The 11,604-nt window shown below is 42.0% G+C and overlaps 1 non-coding gene across 1 annotated transcript; it reads right to left on the bottom strand.

Annotated features, from left to right (window-relative positions):
• Positions 1–482: 482 nt before the first annotated feature.
• Positions 483–588, bottom strand: LOC142460393 (U6 spliceosomal RNA). The gene has a single exon (XR_012786605.1). It is a non-coding gene; the product is annotated as a U6 spliceosomal RNA (small nuclear RNA).
• Between the last annotated feature and the right edge of the window lie 11,016 nt (positions 589–11,604).

The raw sequence follows: 11,604 nt of genomic DNA, 5'->3' as shown, positions 1-11,604 counted from the left end.
GTGCTTTTATTATTGTTTTGTTTAAAAACTACATATGGCTAAAGGGTTGTGTAAAGGCGCCAAGTTGACAAGGGCTGGTTTGTGGCAGAGAAACAATGAATTTGTTCTCTGGTCTATTAGACTAACACACTGTTGTTGTTAGGTGCCTTCTAGTCCGTTCCAAGAATGAACGTGGGTGTGCATATATCTATTTATGTCAAGGCTTATTTCTCTGGGATGTATGCCAACTACAGGGATTGCTGGATCATAGGTATTTACATTTCCAACTTGTTAAGGAAGCACCAGACCATTTTTCACAGAGGAGGCACCATGTTACGATTCCACCAGCCGTGTGTAAGGGCTCCCGTCTCTCCATACCCTGGCTAGCATTTATTGTTTTTTGGTCTTTTGTGCTTTTCAATTAACATTGTAGTATAGATTTTGTTGGGCAATTTAATCAAGAATTAGTATTGGATATTATCAGCTTTTCTTTCTTTTTTAAAAAAAATATGGAACACTTCACAAATTTGCGTGTCATCCTTGCACAGGGCCATGCTAATCTTCTCTGTATCATTCCAATTTTAGTACGTGTGCCGCCGAAGCGAGCACTGGTCAGCTTTTCTGCACCAACTTTTGATCATGTTTTTTTATCCTTTATTTTGTTTATGTGATATAGTATATTGATTATTTTTCTAATGTAGGTCTGTGGTAGTTACATAATTTCTCATCAACTGGAAGATATGTAAAAGTGTAGCACTGGTATTCAATCTGTGGATCCGTTAACTAACAGCCTCCTGGTGCCTCCTTGTGAGCGTGGCCTGCTCAGAAAGAGCGCCCAGGGACACTCTGCCCCCACTTTCCAGCTTGCTGGGCTTTTGAAGCCCTGCTATGTTTCTACAGATTGTGCATCCATTTGACTTTGCCCCAACCAGCCTGTGATCTTTTGCATTCTGCATCTTTGCGTGTGGTTGTGTGAGTCTGCAGAGGGACTTAAGGACTAGAGTTGGACTGGGCGGTGATCCTTTCTTGATATATAATTACTCCTTGATTTAAAGGTCGTCCTTACACATATACGAGTGTCACTGGATTTGTTTTTCTAGTCAACCCGGCTGTATTAGACAGGGGTCTCTAGAGAAAGAAAACCAGGACACTTATAATTTTATATGCATATCAGAGGGCAGATATATAAAGCACGAAGGAATATAAGAACTAGCAGTTCAACTCACTTCTGTGGAGCAGTTAATACACTGGAAGTCCTTCAACTTATGAGGTCTGCTGGGTCCAAGGTCATGGAAGCAGACAGCTGAGTCTTCCATAGAGCAATGCAGGCAGTCCGGCCACAGGCAACAATCAGCAGGGCAGGTCACCAACAGTCAGCCAGATGACAGGATCAGACAGTCCCAACCTCAAGCGATATATACAACAGCAGCGTGGCTGGGTAAGTCTCAAAGGAATCTGAAACTCTAGTGACAAGATCTATGGTTGAGTGTCCCATGGGCATAAGTGGAGGCAGAGAACTCCCTAAGGCACTCTCATGCTGACTCGATCACCAGAGAGCGAGAGCGAGAGCGAGAGCGAGAGCGAGAAAGAGAGAGAGAGAGAGAGAGAGAGAGAGAGAGAGAGAGAGAGAGAGAGAGAGAGAGAGAGAGAGAGAGAGAGAGAGAGAGAGAGGCAGGCCTTGCAGAGCCATTTATCAATTTGCCCTCAAATTAAACTGTGACGTTATTAATCCCACATGTTCTTATTGGCCAGGGAGGCACACCGGACTAACACAAGAGCCATCCTTGCATACCTGGTATGAATCTAACTTGGGCATGATGTATTATTTTTTAAATATGTTGTTGCATTCTGCTAGTTAAGGGTTATTGTTTTTTACTGAGAATGTTTGTGTCCATGTCTTTGCTTGGTTTGAATACAGGATTACGCTCACTTCATAAAGTGAATTCAGGAGTATCCTATCCTTTTCTGTATCTTGAAGAGCTTGAGTAGAATTAGTATCAGCTCTTCTACAAATGTTTGGTAGAATTTGCCAATGAAGCTATAAATATGCGCTGAGATTCTTTTTTAATGACCTGATATATTTATTCTTTTGTTGTGGATCTATTTAAATGTTCTGCCTCCATGTTAATTTAGGTAGGTAGTGTGTTTAGAAATGTGTCCCTTTCTTCTAGTTTATGAGATTTCTTGAAGCACAATTCTTCATCTTGTTTTTGCTTTTTGGGGGGAGAGTGCGGGGGCTGTTTCTTCAGTTCTGTTGTGATGTGACCCATTTCATTTCTTTTCCTTATTATTTGTATCCTCTCCTTTGTTTGATGTGAAAGTGGTTTGTCAATTGTATTTATCCTTTTTAAAAACCAGTATCTATGCTTATTGATTCCATTAGTTGATTCTTTTTATTGTTTTTCTGTTTTCTGTTTATTTCTGCTCTACTTATTATTTCTTCTCTTCTGGTGACTCTAGGCTTATTTTGTTGCTCTTTTTGCTAATTGGAGATATTGGGGTCAGATGTTAATCCCAGTTCTTATTTTTTATGTGTATATTTACTGCTATTAGTTTCCCTCTGTGCATTGCTTTGCAATGTCTTATATATTTTCATTCTCGTTTGACTTAAGAGATTAATTTCATCTTTTAAATTTAATCTATAACCTAGTTTTTAAGATTGTTACTCATGTCCATATATTTGATTTTCCATATATCTGTTACCAATTTCTAATATTCTAGTACCACAATCTATATGCTCTGCTTTTAAATTTTATGTTGCTGCTTACATTTTATTTGGCTGTTTTTAAATTTTAGTGAGGTTTGCTTTGTAGGCTAACATATGATGTATTCTGGAGAATGTTCCCTATGTTCTGGAAAAGAATGTATATTGTACTGTCATTGGGTAGAGTATTCTGTATTTGTCTATCACGTTGGCTGATTAGGTTGTCTAGTTCTGTGTCTTTCTTGAGTTTCGTTCTAGTTTTGTCCCTCCTTAAAAAGTGATGCATTTACTTTTTATATTTTGAAGCTTTTTTGTTAGAGGTGTACAGATATTATGGCTACTTTCTCTTGCTCAGTCGACTCCTATCATTTGTGTTAGGCTGGGTTATCTAGAGAAAAAAATCCAATGACACACACTTATGTGTAATTGTGGGAACAGAACTTGGAAGAGAGTGTGTGGGGACAAACTCTCAACATTCCTGCGTTAAGGAGTCTGGGAGGCCAGGGCTCCTGGTGGAGGGAACCTTCATGTTCATGGGCTGGAGATGCATCCCACTCACATTCCCTTAAGGAAAAGTTATTTCCCACAATGTCCCCATAATCATGCCAATTTTAAGGCGCTACTTGCAAACACATGGCTGCTACTATATACACTTGAAGGTCAACTGCTTGAAGGTTATCTGCCTGAAGGTTGTGTCATCAAAAGCAATCGGACACCATTGTTTGCCCCACCCTGAGTAGGGCCCATTGATCCCCTGGAGAAGAACTCAAAGACAGCGAAGGGCAACGCAGCTCAGAGACGACTGAGGTTAGTCTGCCATCTTGACTCTACACATCTTGTTATGTGTGTGCCTTCCTGTCACATGTGCCGCCCCTTCTTAATGGTGTGTACACCTCTAGCTCACCCCCTCATGTTATGTGAATGCCTCTTGCACAACCCCTTTCTGTTATGTATGTGCTTACCATGGCCTGCATGCCCGAGATGATATAAGCTCATGAGATTACATTATGTGCTCTCTCTGCTCTGACCTGGTTTCTGGACCAATCACGGAGGTGAGCCCTTGTATGCTTTATCTTGTCTGAGATCTCTTTAATTTACTTCATAGCTACATAGCCCTCCCCTTGGACCCATTCAGTTGTGGAGACTGGTCCGCCACATGTAATAAAGAGCTTTATATCAAGGAGTAATTATATCTCAAGAAAGGATCGCCGCCCAGTCCAACTCAAGCCCACAAGTCCAGTGCTAGTCCATCTGTCCCTCTTCAGATTCACACAACCACACGCAAAGATGCAGAATGCAGGAAGATCACAGGCTGGTGGGTGCAGAGTTTGCCAAGTTGATGGCCCCACGCTCAGGGGGCGGGGGGTGGGTAGAAATTTCAGGGTTCTGGTAGCTCTTTGGGTCACCAGCAAGCTGGACAGTGAAGGCAGGGAAAGAGAGGGAGGTTACCCCCACCCTCCTTAGGAGAAGGCCACACCCATCAGGAGGCACCATCAGACTGGGACCTGACTGACAAGTTGGATACCACCCCTCCACCTTCATATATCTTCAAGTTGACATTAAAATATGCACCTACCATACATTGTTAGGTGCCGCCAAGGGAGTTCTGGCCCGTATGTACAACCCTTTGTATAACAGAATGAAACAGTGCCTGGTCCTGTGTCATCCCCACATTAATTCCTATGTCTGAGCGCATTGTTATAGCATCTAGGTCAGTGCATCTCTTTGAGGGACTTACTTTTCACTGGCCAACTTTACCAAGCAAGTCCCGTTCTGGGTCTGGTATCTCCTGAAAATATGTCCAAGGGACAAGGGACAAAGTGCTTCTGGGGAACACAGCCTTCAATTCTTCCAAGACAAAGACATATTTGTTTGTTCTTTGGGCAGTCCATGGTACTTTCAGCATTCTTCACCAGCACCACCATTCAAATGCGTCCATTCTTCTCCGCTCTTCCTCATTTAATAGGCAATTTTCACATGCATACAAGGTGATGCATGTGACTTGGGTCAGGTGTGCCCTATTCCTCAAAGTAACATCTTTGCTTTCCAACACCTTAAGGAGGTCTTGTAGAGCAGATTCACCCAATGCAAAGCATAGTGTGATCTCTTGATTGCTGCTTCCATGAGCATTGATTGTGGAGCCAAGCAAGATAAAATCCTCGATAACTAATCTTTTCCCATGCATTATGATCTTACCTAATGATCCAGCCGAGAGGGCTGTCTCTTCTTTACACTGACTTGCATTCAGTAATAAGGCTGCAACCCTTGACCATCAGCAGCAAGTGTTCCAAGGTTTCTCATTTTCAGCAAGCAAGGTTGTCTCACCTGCATATTGAAGGTTATTAATCCTTGCTCCAATCTGATGGCACGTTCTTTAAATAATGCAGCTTTTCCAATTATTTGCTCAGCACACAGATTGAATATGTATGGTGAGAGGATACAACTCTAGCATACACTTTTCTTGATTTTAATCCATGCATTATTTCCTTGTAAAGATTTGCACAGCTGCCTTTTGATCCACATCCGGGTCCCACCAGAGTGCAATGAACTGTTTTGGGCTTCCCATTCATCTCCAGGCTACCTACGGCTTAATGTAGCCACACAGTCGAATGCCTTTGCATAGTCAATAAAATGCAAATATCTTTCTGGTATTCTCTGCTTTTAGCCAAGATTCATCAGATGTCCACACTGATAGCTCTTGTTCTATGTCCTCTTTTGAATCCAGCCCACACCTCTGGAAGTTCCCTGTCAATATACTGTTGCAACCATTGTTAAGTGACCTTCAGTACACTTACTTGCATGTAATAGTAATGATACTGCTCTATAATTCGAGTATTCTGCTGGGTTGCCTTTCTTTGGAATGGGTACAAATATGGATCTCTTCCAGTCAGTTGGCCATGTGCTACCTCTTGAAATGGTTGAATGTCAACCAGTCCTTTTTTGGAAGAGTGACACTGTGTAATCTTTTCATCGTCTTTTGATGCTTTCTGCATCATTCAATATTTTGCCCATAGAATCTTTCAATATTGAAATTCAAGGATTAAAATGTTTTGTTTAGTTCTTTCAGCTTAAGATACTCTGAGCATGTTATTCCCTTTTGGCTTTCTAATTTCAGGTCTTTTGCACATTTCATTATAATATTTTACTTTATCTAAAGCTGTTTTTGAAAATTTCTGTTCCGCTTTTTGACTTCATCATTTCTTCCCATTTGCTTTAGCTACTCTGTGATTAACAGCAAGTGTCAGAGACTCTTCTGACCTTCACTTTGACCTTTTCTTCCTTTCTTGTCTTTAATGACTTTTTGCTTTTTCCATGTATGATGTTCTTTCTATCCTCCCTGAGCTCATCAGAACTTCTGCTGTCAGCGTTCAATGTGGCAAATCTGATCTTGAGATGTTCTTAAAGTTCACGTGGGATATTCTCAAGGTTGTAATTTGGCTCTAATGGACTTGTTCTAATTTTCTGAACAAGCTTCAACCTGAATTTGCATAACTGTAGTCATTGTGTAATGATGTTCTTGTCTCTGATGTTGGTTTTTACCTTAAAATTTGTTTTATCCTAAATTAGCATTGCCATTCTTATATATATTCTTATTGTCATTTGCTTGATGTATATTTTTTTCATCATTTGATTTTTCATCTATTTTGTCCTTGTATTTAAGGTGTGTCTCTTATAACAACATATTGGTGGGCCCTGTTTTCTTATCCATTCTATTACTCTTGTTTTTTGATTGGTGCATTTAGTCCAGTTGCATTCAGTGTAATTATCACAGGTATGGTGTTATCACTATCATTTTGAGGTGGGGTTTTTATTTAATTTTTGCTTGTTTTTGTGCTGCTTTTGAGTGTGTATATGTTTATTTATTTATTTTTTGGTGCTGCTGTATTTTTGTTCCGCATAGTTTTGTGTTGAGTTGATTTTGTGTGCTAATTATTTCCTTCACTGCTGTTATTGTAGTACTTTTAATTTACTTTAAAGTAACCCAATAACTTGTTGATTTCTTCCGACATTTAAAATAAACTTGTTCTGTCTTTAAGTCTACTTGACTTCTTCTCCATTTGAAAGTTCTATATTTATGTCACTTATTCCCTTGTTTTACATGATAATTGTCTTCATTTACAAATGTTATCTCTATTTCCCTATTTTTATTCTTTTAAAAATCATTTTATCGGGGGCTCGTACAACTCTTATCGCAATCCATCCATCCATCCATGGTGTCAAGCACATTTGTACATTTGTTGCCATCATCATTCTCAAAACACTTGCTTTCTACTTGAGTCCTTTGAATCAGCTCCTCATTTTCCCCTCCCTCCCTGCCTCCTTCCTCATGAACCATTGATAATTCATAAATTATTAGTATTTTGTCATTTCTTACACTATCTGAAGTCTCCCTTCACCCACTTTCCTGTTGTCTGTCCCCCTGGGAGGGGGTTATAGGTAGGTCCTTGTGATTGGTTCTTCCTTTCTCCCCCACCTTCCCATTCCCCTCCTCGTATCGCTACTCTCGTGATTGGTCCTGAGGAGTTTATCTGTCCTGGATTCCCTGTGTTTCCAGTTCTTATCTTTACGAGTGTACATCCTCTGGTCTAGCTGGATTTCTAAGGTAGAATTGGGATCATGATAGTGTGTGTGTGTGTGTGTGTGTGTGTGTGTGTTGGCGGCCGGGCAGGGGGTGGGGGGTTAGGGGTGAGCATTAAAGAATTAGAGGAAAGTTGTATGTTTTATCGTTGCTATACTGCACCCTGACTGGCTCGTCTACTCCCCACGAACCTTCTGCAAGGGGATATCCAGTTACCTATAGATGAACTTTGGGTCTCCACACCGAATTCCCATCATTCACAATGATATGATTTTTTTTGTTCTTTGATGCCTGATAACCTGATCCCATCAACACCTCATGATCACACAAGCTGGTGTGCTTCTTCCATGTGGGCTTTGTTGCTTCTCAGATAGATGGCCACTTGTTTATCCTCAAGCCTTTAAGACCCCAGACGCTATGTCTTTTGATAGCTGGGCACCATCAGCTTTCTTCACTATATTTATTTATGCACACATTTATCTTCAGTGACTGTGTCAGGAAGGTGAGCATCTCAGAGTGCTGGATTATTAGAGCAAAGTGTGCTTGCCTTGAGGTAGCACTTGAATAGAAACCCAATGTCCATCTGCTACCTTAATACTAAACCTATAAATATATGCATATAAATCTATTTCCCCATTGTCACATATAGGTTTGCTTCACTTTACATAATTCTATATCTGGATTGACTTCTGGTGATGTCATGTATGTTAATCTCAAGTTGTGTCTGATAGTGTAGATTCTCTTTCTGAAGAACTCTCTGTAGCATTTCTTGTAAAGTTGGTCTCATTTTTATAAATTCCTGTGATTTCTACTTTTCTGAATATATCCAAATTTGCCGTTGTATTTGAGGGAAATGTTCCCGGCTCTGTAATTCTTGGTTGGCTGTTTTTTCTCTCAAAGTCTTGTATAAATCACCCCCCTGTGTTCCTGCTTGCATGGTTTCAGCCGACAAGTTAGAGGTTATTCCTGTGTTCCAATTTGTAGGTGACTTTTCATTTTCCCCAGCTGCTTCCAGGATTCATTCCTGCCTTGGATTCTGGGAAGTTTGATTATGCCTCTGGATGGCATCCCACATAATGCTTAGGCTTTTTATGTTTTTATTATTCTTTTAAAAAATTTTTTTGTTTTTATTATTTATTTCTGATTGTTTCTCTAGTTGGTAAATGTTGAGGGATTTGTTTTGAAGCTCACTAAACCGCTCTTGCTTTGATTCTATTGCTTCATCCTTTTAATGCATTATCAATTTGATGCAATATTAGTAATAAACTTCTGGATTTCTATTTGCTGTTTTGGGACTGTTTTTAATATTCTCATTTCTCGGTTTGTTGTGGCAGTATTTTCCCAATTCTTCGAAAACTTTGCTTGTGTTTTCTTTGATCTTCATGGGCCACTTTTTGGGGCCCTTTCTTGATCTTTATCTCAAGACATTGAAAGTACCTAAGTATTCTTTTGAACTCAAGTAGTTCCAGTGCATTTCTTCCTCAGAAAGGATTTCTGGCTTTCTTTGTTAGCCACTTATTTGAACCAGTCTAGCTCCTTTCTTCATGCCAACTGGAATTGTATGTTGTCTCCATGGCATTATGGTGTATTTATGTGTAACTGGTGACTGCATGTTGATGTGTTTTTAGGTGCTCCCACCTCGCTCCCTATGCTTGTAATAGAGTGTCTGCACCATCCACTGTTACTGTTCACATCGTGCAGTTAAGTGCCCTGGGCTGGTGTTGGCCACCATTCCCTGTCGATCAGGTGGCACAGGGACAAGTGGTGGCCCTTGCCCACTGGGTGGGACTACAAGACAGTATTTGACGCATTTCTCTAGCCTTCCCTCAGAAGTTCACAGTTCTAGGATCATCATCCATATCAGTGTCATCTGGTCTCGTGTCCTTAGTCTAGAGCAATGGTTCTCAATCTGTGGGTCGCAACCACTTTGGGGGTCGAACGACCCTTTCACAGGGGTTTCCCAATTCATAACAGTAGCAAAATTAGTGATGAAGTAGCAATGAAAATAATATTATGATTGGGGGGGGGGGAGTCACCACAACATGAGGAACTGAATGAAAGGGTCGCAACATTAGGAAGGTTGAGAACCACTGCTCTAAGAGGGTCTGGGTAGCATGTCTGCCTAGTTTGCCATTTTGCAGGAAATTCCCTTTGCTTTTTTTCTCTTTTCTTTTTCAAGGTGCATTAAAGGCAACAAACCAACCAGTTGCCTTCAATTTGGTTACAGCTCATGGTTACCATGTGCAGTACATGGCAGAACTGCTCCAAAGTATTGTCAAGGTGGTGACCTTCCAAATCAGACCTCAGGTGTTTCTTGAGGGCATCTGAGTAAGTTTGGACCACCGGCCTTCTGTTTAGTAATAGAGTACTTGACTACCAAGTCTGTGCCACCCAGGGCTTCTAAGGCTACACGAATGTCCATAGATTGCAGAAAGGATTTTTGTGTAACTTGGTCTTCCTCACTTGATATAAAAAGGTGGTTCCCTGCCAGGCCTTTTTCCTCCATGAATATAATACACCCGCCTTTCTGCCAGGATACATTTACTCTGTATTATCATTGCTGGGCACTCAGCTGTCACAAAAGGTTCACAAGGTTTGCAGGTCTGAGAGCTAGCTGCCAACATGATTTAACAGCCTGGATGCAGCAAGCAGAAGGCTGGATGCAGCAAGCACGAGTGAGCCCCTCCTGCCCTGCAGACTTTTAAGTGTGGCAGCAGCTGATACAGAGGAAGGCCTGCAACCATGGGAAAGATAAATGAAAGGGTAAATACCAAAAATTAGATCTTTGTTTTTGGAATTGGTTGGCTAATTATAGATCCACTGACTTTCTTAACTCTTAGGGAAAAAACTGCCCGATATATTGTGTGGCCTGAATAAAGTGAACTAAGTTCTATAGTAATTCAAGCTAGGAAGTCACAGCTGGGTTCAAATTCAGATTTGCCATTAATTAGCTCTGTGATGTTGGGCAAGTCGTTTTATTTCTCAGATCCTCAGATACTAGTGTATAAGAGGAATAAATATACCTACCTCCCACCATAGATGGTGGGAGAATTGGGTTCTGTATATAATACACCTTGAATTGTTCCCAGGATATAACTGAAGATTCATAAATGTAAGCTATTATAATAATTATTTACAAAAGCATGTTCCACAGAAAGTTCCATTCCATCCATTTCAACACCACCAACTGAAGCCCCCTCCACTATGGCATACAGACACGACAGCTCAACAGCACCCGACGCTTGGAACTAACCAGCTGTCCTCGTCAAGAGCTGTGCTGAGATTAAGACAAATTAATCCCTTGCTGTTTGCCAGGAAATTGGGTCAAAATCAGAAGAAAACACCCTCTGAGTTCCTGTCAGGCCGGCAAGCAGTCCGCCTGAGGGCATGGGGATCCCACCGCTTCCCAGCTAGACAAGTGCCATGGGGCAAGTGCAGAGAGAAGGACGCTGGGAACGGGAGAACAGGGAGAAGAGGGAAGGACAACTGAAAGCTATTTGTTTTCTAGCCAGAGAACCCTATCATCAGTCCCTCCCCTTGCCAACCTCATCACACACCGCACAATCCAGCCGCTCAGCTGCATCGTGCTCTTGAATCACCCGCCCGACTCCTCTCCCAGCCTCACCTGTTGCCACTGATGTTAGAACATGGGCATCCTTTCCTCTGCCCAGTATCGTACAAGAGGAGGAAGAAGGGGCATCTGCCCCTGCCCCTTGAAGACCTTGCCTCTCCACAGCACCCACCCCTCTGAGTGCAGTGCGCTAGGCCTTTAAACGCTAACAACCCAGGAGCTGACAGTCAGTGTCATTTGAAATGTTTTAAAAGTCAGAGTAAATGTTGACATGATGATCTGGCAGCTTCCTCTTCCTGAACCAAAGGCCAGATCTTTCAGGAAAGAAAACACTCTCAGCTTGCCTCTCAAAGACCCGCCCAACTCACATGAGAAAAGAGAGAGAGGGGCAGGAGAGGAGAGGAGGGTGGAGGGTGGGGGGTGGGGGTGGTAGTGGGGAGCCAAAGCAAAAACACTTGTGGGGAAACTTTTTCAGTAACTTCAGAGCCACTGAAGTGATGTGAGCTGGGGTGACAGGAGAAAGCACCCTGAGATCTGCCAGATAGTTCCTCAAGGAAAGACAAAGCAAGGGGTGAAAAGGAGGGGCGGCAGGACTGTTGGCAGGGCCTCGCTGCTGCCGGCTTGGCCTGCATTTGCCTTGGGCACTGCGGCTCTTTTTGAGCAACGGACAAACATGCTAAACGTGGAATTTGAGTGGCAGGTGTCAGCCATCCTGACCCAAAAGCTGGACCTGGGTTACAGAAGGCTGAGCACCCACCTGGCGAAGTCCGG

Source organism: Tenrec ecaudatus, chromosome 10 (genome assembly GCF_050624435.1).
Source record: "Tenrec ecaudatus isolate mTenEca1 chromosome 10, mTenEca1.hap1, whole genome shotgun sequence".
Classification (NCBI taxonomy): Eukaryota; Metazoa; Chordata; class Mammalia; order Afrosoricida; family Tenrecidae; genus Tenrec; species Tenrec ecaudatus.
Note: the sequence above shows the minus strand (reverse complement) of the source record. Positions and strands in the feature narration are given on the sequence as shown.